At 42.3% G+C, this 15,364-nt stretch overlaps 1 long non-coding RNA gene across 1 annotated transcript in view; it reads left to right on the top strand.

The window, feature by feature from the left end:
• The first annotated feature begins 11,099 nt into the window (after positions 1-11,099).
• LOC110290317 overlaps positions 11,100-15,364 on the top strand; it is a 9,813-nt gene continuing 5,548 nt past the window's right edge. The window contains exons 1-2 of the long non-coding RNA XR_002377417.2: positions 11,100-11,295; positions 14,948-15,150. This is a non-coding gene — a long non-coding RNA (uncharacterized LOC110290317). The remainder of the gene's footprint in view (positions 11,296-14,947; positions 15,151-15,364) is intronic.

Genomic DNA, 15,364 nt, shown 5'->3' with positions numbered 1-15,364 from the left:
AGGTTTACCATTGCTTCTGAAACGACTGTGCTCATCCGGGCACAAGCCATCGGCATTTTCATCAGACCAGGAGTCACAAAAAGGGACAAGAGGACCAGTTAATTACTGAGATCATCTGAGGTGCGTATGTTTGACATCATAGCGTTTTCCCACAACCTGCCCAAGTAATTACTCTCTGTCCCGAGAGTAATGCTGAAATACCACCTCACATGTCTCTACACCCGTATGTTTTACTAAAATGCTCTGCAAGCTGCAGGGTCCTCAGATCCGTTTTCAGATGAACTGTTACAACCTGACTGGGAACGTTCAACATAATACTACCAGCATGCTTTAAGAGAAAATAAAGTTTATTCTTGTTCAAGTTAAAGTCTAGACATGCCTCAACTTGTCAACTCTGGCCAAATTTATAAATTATTTAATACAATCTTTATCCTGGATGATTCAAACCTTGATGTAGCTAAAATGATGAGCCAGTAGAAAAACCACTTAACATGTACTTGAGGCCGTATACTCTCATGAAAATATACAGGTAGCCAAGCAGTTGTGAAACATGTACATAATTTACCACGAAGGGCTGTGACACACAAGAGTGTCTCCTATATGGCACAATCAGGTTAGTTAAGAGCCAGGATCGATGTGGAGAATAAAAACACTGTGACAGTGCTGGACGCAGGTGACCTCAATGATGAGTTCCCACTACAAAGTCCCCTTACAGAAGCACGTTCCAGGCATAGTGACCTGAAATTTATTTCATGTTTTGAAGAGGAGTGGGTGTTTCCCATGAAGCCTGGTTCGCTGAGATGCTTCTGATACCACAGAAAACAAAGCCTCAATTTAGGAAAGCCATATCAGGGGAACCCACTCCTTTGGGTCCTGGGATATCTAGCCTCAATGATAACTTGGAACCCAGTAAAGAGAAACTTACACACACAGAAACAATGATAGACCCTGATGAATGGAAGAAGGAGAGCTCCTGCCCTTGAATTATAGCATTTCTTTTAAGTGAAGGCACTAGAACATTCTAGTAAGATTAACTTCTGAAGCATATATCAAATTATTTTCTGTGCTTATTTTCATTACTGGTCTTCAGGGATGCTCAGTATCTCTGAGCATAGAAAGAGAGGCATTTGTGCCTTCTATATTGTGAAATATAATACAGGGAATGGAAGCATAAATTATCACAAACCAAGCACCACCAAGCACTGTCCCATAGGCCAAGAAACATCACTAGCAAACGAGAAAGTTTTCCTATGAGCTCTCTGCTTGCTTCACCCACCTACTTGGCAAGGTAGCCACTGTCCTGAGTTTTATAATAAGCACCCCCTTGGAGTTCTTTATGGTGCTTACCAACCAGGCATGAGACTTTCGCCTGGCTTTGTTTTGCTTTTATTTCAATGCAATTGCTTATATGATTGCATGCGTGAAATTGGTTCTACAACTAATGGATATATGAGGTGTTTCCAGTTTGATACTACTAAGATTATTGTGAATATTTGTGTATATATCTCTAAGAGAATATACAAATTTCTGTTAAGCACCTACGTGGGTGTGCGATTGTAAGTCATAAAGTATGTTCCAAAGGAAGTGTACAGAATGTGTTGTAATAAAACACTCCCAATGCCACAATGTTGACTGTTCATATCTTAAAACTTTTTGACCACTGGGATACCTTATAAAGTATCCACTCTCATAAAGTATGTCACTCTTAACAGTTGAGACCCTTGTCCTCGTTTGCTTCCTATTGTCATGATATTCCCCGTGATCAGAAGTAACTTGGAAGGACAAGACTTATTATATCTTGCAAATCCATCGTCAAGAGAAGCCAGGGCAAGAACTCAAGCTGAAACCTGGAGGCAGGAGCTGAGGCCGAGACCATAGACAGAGTCCTGCTTACTGGTTCGCTCCTGTGATTTGATCAGTTTGCTTTCTTATCTGCCTCAGGGCCATGTGCCCTGGGAAGGCACCTCCCACAGTTAAGCTTGGCTCCCCACATCAATCAACAACTAAGAAAAAGCTTGACAGACATACCCACAGGCTAATCTGATACAGGCAATTCCTCAACCGATGTTATCTCTTCCCTAATGACTTCAGTTTGGGTCAAGTTGACAAAAAATAAAATAAAATAAAATATAAAAATAAATTAAAAATAAAAATAAAAACTCAACAACAAAAAAACCTAACCAGCACAAACCTCAAGGAGTTTTCTACTCAAGGCTGTTTCTTCCTAAGTACCTTTCTATATACCATATAAGAAACTAAAACTGGGGCTGGTGAGATGGCTCAGTGGTTAAGAGCACTGGCTGCTCTTCCAGAGGTCATGAGTTCAATTCCCAGCAACCACATGGTGGCTCACAACCATCTCTAGGGGGATATGATTCCCTCTTCAGGCAGGTGGATATATATGCAACCGAGCAGTCACATTAAATATATAAATTTGAAAAAAAAATTTAAAAAGAAAGAAATTAAAACTGAAAAGGATTCAGAATATTTCTTTTTCTTTACACATACTCTAAGAAACATGAAAATAACATAAGGTATATTTTCCAGAATAAAAGCATGAGAAGGATATGCCTTTTGTGTTTCTGTCGGTCTTACCAGTACTGACTTAATGGACCGCTAAGATTAATGGTCTCCCCAAGTCTGTTCCTGAATTCTCTGTGGAGCTGTCTGTCCCATGACTGTGTCCTCTGGGAAACTTCCCTTTACACTCGTGAGAGAATGAGAGTTAAAAAGGCTAATGCCTCAGCTGACCCCCTCAAACGATTTCTAGAATTCACGGGGGTTTCTACACCTCATCTTGAGGGCTACGACTCTAAATATTTACTTAGATGTCTGTGAAGCATTCTCTGAGAAAGGTCTAGACAAAATGCATTCCAAAAGCAATTAACGATATTGTCACAAGATATACTATGTAAGAGTCTAATTCTCCCCTGCCTTGGACATGCAACAAATTTTGTGTGTTCTTTTTGCCACTAAAAAAAAAAAAAAGAGGGAAAAATATATATACACTATTAATAAAACAAAGTTGTCAAAAATATTTAAGGCATAATGGCATAATATATTTTGATTGATACATGGAGGATTTTTCAATTTCACATAATCAAATTTTGAAACTTATTCCTACAAATTTTGAGACCCAGTCCATGGATAACCAGAAACATTATTGTTGTGGGGCAGCTGAACTCAGTGTGACTTTTGTGATAAAACAGGATTTGTTTGCTTGTATGATCAGACTCTCTCCCACTTTATAGACTCATAAAGTTCTTTTTACTGTTGCATTTAGATCAGTGGTAAATAGTTAAAGAGATCAGTTACTACTAAAGTTGTTTCTACTGCTATAGACAGCGTCTCTCGGAAGTCCCTTATTCACAGATCCCAGCATTTGATCTTCATCCTTCCGGGTCTCTGGACTCTCTTCTTCTGAAGTGTATTGTGGCCAACAACATTCAAGTACCAGGGACAAGTGATATTCTCAAAGACAGGTCGATTTGGTCCTAATGCCAGTGGAAATTGTTTTTCCTATTGATTAAAAACCTCTTTTCAAAGAGGTGAGGCAGATCCTTGAGAGCTAGGACAGCACTAACACAGAGAGCCAAGCTGTAACAAGTCATTGCTCTCCAGGAATCTGTAATGTCCGAGATCCCACAGAGATGTTCCATGCTTTAAGCCTACAGACTCTGAGAAATTCTTAGTCTATGTTCGGGAGAATTTGCAGAGGGAAGTAATCTGCCTTCTTAGTTCTAACAAACTGGCCACCTGCTTACTTACCACTTCCTGTCTTTTCCTTCCTAAAAGGGAAGCTGACTTTGCTCTCCACAGACTCCGGCTGTGCTGTAAGAAAGCTTCTGTGAGCATACTGGGGTACACATGTACTGGGGTACACATGCCCCTCGTGTCCCTCTTACATTTACCCTCACAAAGTCTAAGAAGTTTTCCCTTCAGTGTAACTACTCCAGCCACAAACAACCACACCCTTCCAAGCTCAGATGTGAACGCTGTTTAAATCGTCCATCGTTGGAAGTGACCTGTAACCCACCTGGGCACTATCCGCACTCCGCCTCAGGGTCTGATCCCCAGAGTCAGAGCAGAGCAAGCATCTGCTTTGAAATGTATTTTTTAAAATATTGGCATTCTACATTTATTGTTGTTTTGTTTGTTTGTTTGTTTGTTTGTTTTAGCCAAAGATACATCCTGGTTTCTTCATGGTCTTAATTTCTATCCTCATTTTTAACGCCTGTTGCTTTTTTCTTCTTCTTCTTCTTCTTCTTCTTCTTCTTCTTCTTCTTCTTCTTCTTCTTCTTCTTCTTCTTCTTCTTCTTCTTCTTCTTCTTCTTCCTGATAGACTCATCATTTTCTTTTCTTTTCTGTTTTTCAACTGGGGTCAGAGAAGCAAAGAATCAGTACAGTGAGCCAAGTGACAGTGTCCGGGAAGAGCAAGGACCAAGGCTAGAAAGTCTCTCTAGAAGAAGCCAAGGCAGGAAACCCTGATTTGCATCTGTCCCCACATAGAGCCCAGCATAGAAGGGACCACAGAGAGCCAGATTGCCAGACAAGAATATGAAAGTGCACGTTGGGACGCCAACAAGTTGTACCACAAAGTATTCTGAGTATGGTCTTGAGTATCCTTGGTCTGGCATCTTTTATACAAATACTGGAGAGCTTGAAAGTGTTGAATACCAAATTTTTATCTCTGCTTTAAGGCATTCAATTGCCATGGCCTATCATCACATGGGTTTTCTTCAATAGGAATGCTGAATCTGCTGGGTACAAAGTAAATATTCCGATTTGCACGTATGCTGTGTCAAAGAGGAAAGTTTAATTCACATAACAGAAATGTTGATCCAAACTGTCTCTAATGCTCCGTTTTGGTGATGCGCATACACGTTTTAAAACTTGAACCAGGGGCCTCCATGGAGAAGCCACGCAGCCTGCATGACTAGGAGGGTAAGCGCAAGGCTGGACAGCAAACTAGAAGAAACTGTAAACCCAAGAGTGCTGCAGCTGTTCAATACCTCACAGCAGGAACACCATTTTCCCCATTCTCATCTCACCTGCAGGCCTCTAGGATCTCACAGGCATTTACAGCAAAGGTCTAGGGCCCTTGAGGGATGCCTAGTACCATATTAAGTTTCTTCAGCCAAGGCCTATGGGTGTGTTGTGGGGAGGGAGGTGTAAGTGTGTGTAAATTATTACTCGGGCCTGAGCATCCTGGGAGAATTGTCAATAACTGATTAAGATAGAGCAGGCAGTAACACAATGTCATTAGGTTAGGGCTGGCTGTCACAAGACAGAAAACACAAAGTAGAGTTTTGTAAAAAGATGACAAAGGGAGGTGTCTGATTTCATCCTAGACAGTGGACACATGAAGAAACTGTCCCTATGCCATAATCTTCAAAGAGGAGTTTGCACCATCAGCTGAAGAGCTATGCTCTGATGATCATGGAGAGGAAATCCAAAAAGGTTGAGGAGACATGGAACGAGCTGGCTCGGACACAGGAGGAGGAGGCAGCCCAGAAACGACCCGTGGCGGTGAACTCTGCCAATGACTACAAGGACAAATATAGCCATCTCACTAGCAGAAGAGCAGCCAAGGACGCAGCCCACGTGCTACAGGCTAGCTGTGGCTGTGTATCCTTGACGAACAAGCAGGACACAATCCACAGAGGAGAATATGTATGAAGTTCGAGCCAGTAAACACTGCGGCAGAATGGCAGAGTTGCCAGCCACCCTCTAGGCATCCCACCCCACTCCCTCCGAGCCTCCAGCAAGGTCGGGGCATGAAAGGGCAAAGATGCTACTATCAAGACCCATCGTGGAGCCCCATTTCCAAACTATGCAGTCCTATCAGCTGTTATTTGGCCTGGAGAAGAACTGGTTATTTATCACTGTTGCAGTTTGGACGTTGTGTGTGTGGGTGTGTGTGGATGTGTGGGTGTGAATATGTGGGTGTGTATATTATTCCCTATTATTCTTGGAACTTTCTTCCTCCTTGGAGCTGGGGTTACTTTCCATTGAATAAACACTGTTTGGCCCTGGGGAGGGAGAACTCAGCCACGTAACCACGCTGAAGTTAGGAAAGGTTGCCTCTGCTGGGAGCGTCACAGGATGAACCTCCTGAGAGCAGGGGACAGGTTGGTGGAAGGTGAACCTCGAGATGCTTCCGACAGAGAAACCGGACACCACCTGGAAGAACATGATGCCAGATGTTGTGGGACAATGAAGAGGCCTGGGCTTAGAAGAGCGAAGGGATGCTCTGTGAGTAAAGGAGTGCTGGGTCTACTCGACCCCTCCAGGGTACAGTCTTCAGGAAAGTCGGCCCAGTCGGAATGGCTACCCACTGACCTGCATATTTGCACCTCAGTCTGCCTTTGCAGTGGTGGGAAGCCAAAGGTGACCATAACTTTCTAAAGACAACACCATCATTCAGTGGCTTGGATCAATCTATCCAATCTTAAAATGCCCCGGATAGTTTTGCCCTTACTTTCCAATCCAGATTTCAGAATATAAATTCATGATGTTACTGTGTTACTGTGGGGGGAAAAAAAGTTTGAAAACTAAGTTTTATCTTAGAGAAAAGCCATATAATAAAATACAGGTTGATAGCCAGTTACGTAACTTACCAAAAATATAAAATGTACTTCAGCTAAATCACATCTCCTTGGGACCAATCAATGAAAAGACAGGTCTGGCTTCCCTTTCTAACCTCACACTAAGATTGTTAAGATTACTTTACTGGGGCTAGAGATATGGCTCAGGAGATAAAAGCACTCACCATATAGAAGCACACACTTACCATCTCTAGAAGCTCATGGGCCACCTATGTGCAAGAGCGTGCACAGTAGTGATCAATAAGAGATCACTCGAATAAGGAAGATGGCAAAGACATGCTCCAGAGGTTGGCATCTGACCCCCACACATGGGTCATGGCATGTGTGCCCACACTTACATTCCTCATACACACTGTACACGGTACATATGCACACACACAAATAATACCTTGTCCTATGGAAGAATATGATGATTCGGACTGGCATATGGTTAAGCCAATGCAGGAGGAATGCATGGAACAAAAATGGATTATAGACGTGAATAAAACAAGGCTGGCCATGTAAAAGTGGGGTCCTGAGTGTATGAGCATAGGGGTGCACATACCTCTCTTGTATCTATTTCAAACTTTAGGATTATATCTAAGATCTAGGAGGCAGGCAGGATGGCTTCATCAGTCACCTGCCACCAAGCTGAATGACCTTAGTTCCATACCTAGGGCCCATGTGGTGGAAAGAACTCCCACAAGTCCCTCCCTAACCTCCATAGGTAGACACACACACACACACACACACACACACACACACACACACACACTAAATAATTTATGATTATACTTGAATTTTCCATTTAGCCCGTACTTTTATTGCTATTTTAAAATCAATTCCTATTGTGAAAAATCTAGAAAAGATTATCAAGGGTAAAGGAGGAGTAAAATGTCCCTGTGCTCGGCAAATCCTATTACTTAGATATCAAATCTGTTATTGGTGCCACCCCAGCAATATAAAAGGATCCATTCTGTGGCATGGACTAGTCATGAACTTTAATGCCATGGTTCTTCAGTATTATAGGGACTAATGCCTCCCCATGTTTTTGTAAAAGATGAAAAAAAGTGTTTTATATATATATATATATATATATATATATATATATATACACACACACACACACATATCCTACTTACTATTTAACCACTATCAGTTGTGTTGATTCCAAGGTCAGATCCAGGAATGAACTAAGGTGAATAAGCATGGCTTCCCCTTAAACATTAAACTCTGAGAGAACAAGGATAGCTGACCAACTACTACCCACAGTTTGGCAAAACATCTTGACAAAGCACTGCGAGCAACCGACGCCTACAGAGAAAGAAGAAAGGTATTTCTTCATCCTAACCAGAAAGACAGTATTTCATGTTTCATTGCAGTTGTATACATTGGCTAACAAAGTCCTGCAAAACGTGGCAGCTTAAAACAGCAGGATTGCCACATTTGACAACCATTTCTTAAGATTCGTTTTGGGGGCTGATGGAGACAGGAGTAGCTAGGGGGCCGGGGCTGATTCACAATCTCTTAAGAAGTTGCAGCCACACTGAGCCAACCCACAACTACCCTTGCTACAAGGGTCTCTGCAGAGGCTGCCTGAGTGTCTCAGGGACAAGGCTGGTGTTTTCCCATAAAGTGATTGGACAGAGAGAAATGAGCGAGGAAAGGCAGTTAAGAAGGCACCCGAGTGAGAGTGTCCATGATAGAACCTGCCTCATCTGTAATCTGGTACAGGAAGTGACACGACCCCATCCTGATTAATCCTATAGATCATACACTGTAGAACAATACAACAAAGGCTGTGAACACCAGGAAGTATGGGTTGCCAATTACTAAGTTTTAGAGGCTGGCGACCACCTAGAGGATGAAAAGAAAACAGTGACACCCCAAAGCACTAGAGATAACATGTATGAAAAGAGTTCTGAAGAGAAACTTTAAAAAGGGTTTTTTTTTAATGCTACAAATCTCTGTGTTCAAGAACAGAGATGCACTATCAAACACTCATTCAGAGGCTTCCTGACCTACCTGCATCCTTAGCTATAGAGAACAGCAATAGCAGTGGCTACTAAATTCTGTTTCCCCAGTATCATTCTCAGATGGAGTTCTGTGTGCCTTGCCCAAGCCAAGCTCCTGGCTTCTAACCCCACCCCTGTCTGCCTTGACAACAGCTGCTCTACTTCAGCTCTGGGTTGACTTAGAAATTTGACCACCCTGATCAAGGAACTGTGGTGGCACAGAAGAGAAATACAGCATATGGTTCCTGACAGCAACAAACCTAAAATTTCAAGTTAAAAAAAAAATAGCCGGATATGTATGGCACACATCTTTAATCTTGACACTCAGGGGCAGAGGGCAGGCAGATCTCTGTGAGTTTGAAGCCAACCTGGTCTCCTGGGACTGGGATTATATTTGTGAGCTATCATGTTGGTTCTGAGAACTGAATCGGGTCCTCTGGAAGAGAAACTGCTGCTTTCAACCACTGAGCCATCTCCCCGGCCCCCACTACTCATGATTTTGAAAGGTTATTTTTAGGTTTCCCACCATGCTTTGAAAATGCAAGACATCAGCACTGAGCAAATCTGCTCTTGCTTCCTACCTCAATACAATAACTTCACAGTAATTGATGTGGGTGAGTCTTCAAAGAGTGGATATAACTTCCAGCCTACCGAGAGAACCCCATGTACTCATCAGGGATATGGATCAGGTCGTGATAAGAAAGCACAGTTTTCTGACAAGTAGATATCATCTCATCAAAACAGATCCATGCTCAGCAGTAGCCAGAAATGTGGTCAAGTACGCAAACTGAAGAATGATTGCGGAGGCCCAAGAAGGAAGAAAGGGGCCAGGTGAGTGAGTGGCTTCTCTTTAATTTCATAACAGCTACTGAGGGAGAAATTGTCCATAGCGATTTTATTTATTGCTAAAGGAGAAATGTAATCATTCGTTTCTACAATCAATGGGATAATAAATTGATTCTGTTTAGTGGGAAGAATTTGATGCATATGACCATTCCTTCTGAGTGCAATAGTCGTTATCAATCATACCTCCTCCCAAGCCAACAGCACTCTCAGTGGCCCAAAATTCTGGACTTTTCTGAGTCCCTTTGATGTTATCAGAACATATGGAATTAGTGTTGTCAGCTATTTTCTTCTTGTCAGGATAATTCATTGGTATCTCTTCAAAGGAGTTGTGTTTTGTTTAGTTTTTTTTTTTTAATAAAACACTTATTCCCAGCAAAGATAAAACATAATTTCTTAATCCTATAAGAATTAACTAGGAACAACGTCACCTCTCTCCTGACTCATTATTTGTGGCTTATTATGTTTATACACCAAATGATGAAGGTTTTCTTTCTAGGTTAATGCATAGACAGTTTTTTCCCCAGGAAAAGACATTGCTGCTGATCATAGCTGTGGGTCCAATTCCTTTCCCCTGTGTTTATCTTTGAAGAACTCCCACAGACTGGCTTGGCGTTCGCTACTGATAGATGTTTGTTCTGTATGGTTGGGATATGTCAGCGAGAGGGCAGCCATAGGAGGGTGGGAAATAAATCTCATTTTGTGTAAACATATCATAGCAGCTTCAAAGACCACTGCTGGGCTATATCTCACCAGAAAATAAATGGTTGGCGTGGGACAGTTTCTTAACAGCAGATTTTGATGGGCCAAAACAGAGATATCCTGAGAGCATGGGGCACCTAAAAATAGGGCCCAGCAGGGAAGGCCAAATGGAACAGCCTACATCTAGAACAAGCTATGTGTCTTTCCTTCCAAGTTCTAGCCAAAGGCAGGTTGAGTCCAGGGGTTCCCAAAGATGTTTAAAATTAATATTTTAAAATACCCCTACAGATTATGACATCAAATGCCATCATCCCAGTTAAACCCTTTCCCTTGTCATTCAAAGTCTCAGTTTTATAATTACTCAGAGTTCAGGGAGGTCTCTCTGGTATCAAAAGAAGGTTCTTAAATGTTTTTCTCTTCCCATCCATCCTACCAGTTCCTGCCGTACCGAACCCCATAGTGCTTCTCTGCGCACATCATTGCTCTATTGATGTAAGAAACAAAACAAAATACCATCCAATGCTTTTACCATTGTCTGTTGGGATTTGGCCCCAAAGTGCCTTTCAAGATTTTCCTGTACTGCACTCTAATATAAATATTCCATTCCAGCACTGCATTATGTAGAGAGCACTCCCCCATTATGCTTCCTCATCCGTACATCACTTCTTCTTTTGGTATTTTTAATAATATGTCATCTGGCTCATTTTTTTTCAAACACGTGGCTCACGTGGGCTTTACCGTTTATTATATTGCCTCTGCTTACGTGGACGGGTGTGTCTCCTCTGCGCTACAGTAAATTCCTAAAGAAGAGATCCTTACCTTTATCACCCCAGTTCCTTGATTTTTGCACAATGCCTTTCCCATTAGAGGTTCTGAATAAATAAGTGTCAATAGAAGGAGTTTTTAAAACACAATTTAAAATCCCATGCGTTGTATTTCTAGGGGTGCGTGAGGGGTGGTTGCTACGCTGCATCTAGAAGTCAGAAAACAACACCGTGGAACTCAGAGGCAAACTTCAGTCGCCAGTTCTCTACCGTGTAGGGCCCAGTGAGTCCCAGGGGTCAAACTCAAGTAAGTCCGGCTTGGCCAGGAGGCCCTGTACCGGATGAGCTATCACAGTTGCCAGAAGGCAGAACGCTCAGGAAGAGGTAAGAAGGGGCAGGGAGGCAGGCCAGAGGCATGCTGACGCTGACTGACTGCTTTGTTTTGTTGTTTTATCTCATTTTTCCAATACTGGTTGAATAGCAAGGGAAATATTTTCAAATAACAAGGCCATACCTAATACCTATTACATTCGAATATCTGGATAGCAGAACCCCAATGTCGGTACTATTTTAAAAGTTCCCCAAGACTTGTTGCCTGAAGACGATGCGTGGAGCAGAAGGAAGCGTCGGCAGTTTTAGGAATTTGTTTGAATCATAAATTCTGCTGGGGCAGGACAGGTGGCTTTGTCTTTCAGAGCTTGCGGTGGCCTGAGCTCAGCTCCCCATATCCATGCACAAGGCAGCTTCAGAGGTAATACCTGAAATCTCAGAGAGACAGGAGGACTCCTGAGGCTCACTGACCAACCAGTGAGGCTAGTCAAATCCGTAAGGGCTACCATCAGTGAGATGACGCCATCTCTCAAAAAAAAAAAAATAAAGTGAAGAACAATTGAGACCACCCAGGGGCAGCATCTGGCCCCACGCGTGCTTACACAGGTGCTCGCACACAGGAAGAAATATTAGTTCTCCGGCTTCATCCCAGATCCACTAAATCAAAATCCGTGTTCAAAGAACTAGCCCAGATCACTTTGGTGAACACTGACGTCTGACAGCTGCTCTCGTGTGGTAACACATACAGGACAGGAGACAGTACATCCGTAAGTAAAAGGTCTGTAAAAAATTTGACGTTTGGTGGTGGCAAGTGGCCAAGGCGTCTCAAAGACAAACAGTTAAAGCTATAGTAATGAAGGTAATCAAAAGAAGAATTGGTATCAAGCCAGTTTACCTTTGAGTAACGTGAAGGCTGGTCTTTGTTTTATAGGAATAAAATAAGAGAAAGCTAAATAAGGAAGATATAAGAATCTAAAGTAAACACAAGGCCAACAGAAAAACATTCCTCAGCTACACAGTCTAAATAGGCAAAGGGGAAATCTCACACACATTCTTGAGCAGGCAGGAGAAAATAATGCAATTGACCATGTACAAGGTAATTCTTTTTAATGGGTTCTAAGGCAGAAACTGTTTAATCTAAAATTTTATATAAAATAATTTGGTATGGTAAGTAATTGATTTTGATGAAGTTCAGTACAAAACCCCAGTAGTATACAAATGAATGCTATGTGTATTTAATTAGTAAACGTTGTTAATCATGCTGCATGACTCACAGGCCTGAATAACCTCCTCCTAAAGAAATAACTGTAAATTAAATCTATTTTGTAGCTTTTATTTTAAAGCCTTGGCTAAAACTACAGGCTGGAGAGATGGCTCAGCAGTTTAGAGCTCTGGCTGCTCTTCCAGAGGTCCTCAGTTCAATTCCCAGCACACAAGTAGCAGCTCACAGCTATCAGTAACTCCGCCTCCAGAAGATCTGATGCCCTCTTCTGGCCTATGCAGGCACTGCATGCACACAATGTGCAGGCGTACACGCAGGCGTACACGCAGGCAAAATAACCGCACAAAAAATAAAAATAAATCTTAGAAACAAACAACTAAGGGTGGGACATGTAGCTCCGTTGGTAGAGTGTTTGACTGACATACACGAAGTCCTCAGTTCAGTTGAACAATCAGCTCTGCAGCCCCAGGCATGGTGGCACATGTCTGTGATCTGGGAGGGGGGCAGGGGAAGGAGTAGGGGTTGGTGCTTTCTACATCTCGTGAAACTCACTTTCACTTTTGAAACTTTGAATTTAGCTTATTTACTTTGTAAGTAGAGCTCTCCATCCTTGTTCGCCTTTTGGCTTAATGTTACTGTCAACAAAATAACACATGTTAAAATGCTGCTCTGAGTTAACAGAAGGTCCTCAGGCTCTGTGGAGCTGGCATGTCATCTCACTCAGCCTTGGGAACCCGAATCAGGACAGCAAGTCCAGACATGGGCCTCATGTTATAAAAGTACTTCTGAACATATGCTGTCGTTTGTCCATTTGTCATTCTAGTTTATTATTATTATTAGTAGTAGTATATTGTATTTCTAATGAATTAATTTAAATTTTAATTAAATTTATTAGCAAAATTTTTTGAAAATAAAAAAAAAATCTGTTTATAACTTGGAAGATAAAACTTCCTAAAGAAAAAATAGTAAGAGGATATATCTAATACTTAATGCTAGAAAGACTATTACGGAAGCCACAATTTGGGCTGGTGAGATGGCTCAGCGGTTGAGAGCATTGATTGCTCTTCCAAAGGTCCTGACTTCAAATCCCAGCAACCACATGGTGGCTCACAACCACCCATAATGAAATCTGACACCCTCTTCTGGTGCATCTGAAGACAGCTACAGTGTACTAATGAATAATAATAAATAAATCTTTTTTTTTAAAGGAAGCTACAATTTGTCTTCATTTTGATGCACAAAAGCATTTAAAGAAATAATATAACTAATCCTCCATAAAGTACCAACTGGCAGATCAGATATTAATTAATATATCTGCTGCTACTTTTTAAAAGTTATTTAAATTTTTTTAACAATAGACTGTGCATGCTTGTGTGTGTGTCCCTGTGTACATGCCACAGGCCTGTGTAGAAGTCCATAGAGAACTTGTGAGAGTCTGTTCTCTCCTTCCATCATGTGAGTACTAGGGCTCAGGCTCAGGTCACCAGACTTCGTGGCAAGCACGCTTACCCACTGAGGCATGTCACCAGCCCCTTTATGGCTTGTGGGGACAGCTCAGAGGGGTTGGCCTTGAATTCATGATCCTCCTCCTTCCACTACCTGAGCGCTAGGATTTCAGGCAGGCACCCTCAACACCCTCCAATATAATCTCTAAAAGCCGTGGTTCCCAAACTCCCTAATGCTGCAGCCTTTTAACACAGTGCCTCATGTTGTGGTGACACCCCCCACCCCCACCACCATAAGATTATTTTCTTGCTACTTTGTAACTGTAAATTTGCTACTGTTATGAATTGTAATGTAAATATTTAATATGCAGAATCTCTTGATATTTGACCTCTGGGAAAGAGTCATTTTACACCCTCCCAGGGGTCAACACACACATGCGCACACACACACAGGAATTTGGCAATTGTACTTCTGGTACCCAGCTGAGAGGTGAACCACATCCCAAACACAGGTGATTGTTTCCCAGAAGACTGGAGAGCACACTGAACTTTCTAGAACTTTCTAATGGGAGGAGAGGAAATCTGCCCCTTTGGATGCCTGACTAGATTACCGTCTCCCAGGGCGAATGTTGTAGAATAACAAATTCTGGGAGTAGCATATGTGCCTGTGTTCCCACCATGACACTAACATATATGTACTTGAGTACATTGGCTTATATTAGAAAGCCTTGTGCTGCAGATGCTCAGTATATGGATGGTCAAGGGCAGAACCTGTGAAGGACAGTGGTCACTAAATGATCCCCTATAAGTGGTGACCAAAAGTGGTCAGTTGTGGTATAATTATCTTTTTTTAAGGTCCTAGATAGAGAGCACGGTAGCAAGTTCTTGGCATGTGGAGATGATGCTAAGCTAAATCAGTGTAATAAAGCCTTTTTATAATGTCTATAAAGAAATTCTAACCAATGATCTTTATTTTTAAATGTAGGCCCAGAAAGCTGACTACCTACACCATGCACGCATACGTTCACTGTTTTCATAGATGGGGTCCATTGTGGAAATGCGTGATCGCTATGGTCTGGGTGCTAGATAGACCCACAAGAGGCTGTGTACTGAGGGTCTGGTTCCCACGGAAAGCAACGTTCAGACCTGGGACTTTGGGGAAGTGACTGGATCATAAGGTTTCTGTCTCCACCAATAGCTTAATCAACTGATACCTCCAAAATCAGCATGCAGAGTTGAGAGGTAATGGAAGCGCGGGAGGCAGGGCCTGACGGGGGAAGTGGGCCACCAGAGTGCACCCCAGGAAGAGTCCTTGTCCCTCGCCCCTTCTTTCTGCTTCCTAGAAACATGAGGTAAGGAACATTGCTGTGTCACATGATCTTGACACCATGCCGATCTCACCAGAGGTCCCCAGCAGCGGGTGTGTGTGTGTGTGTGTGTGTGTGTGTGTGTGTGT

This window comes from Mus caroli, chromosome 2, assembly GCF_900094665.2.
Source record: "Mus caroli chromosome 2, CAROLI_EIJ_v1.1, whole genome shotgun sequence".
In the NCBI taxonomy this organism is placed as follows: domain Eukaryota; kingdom Metazoa; phylum Chordata; class Mammalia; order Rodentia; family Muridae; genus Mus; species Mus caroli.
This window is presented reverse-complemented; position numbering and strand designations above follow the sequence as displayed.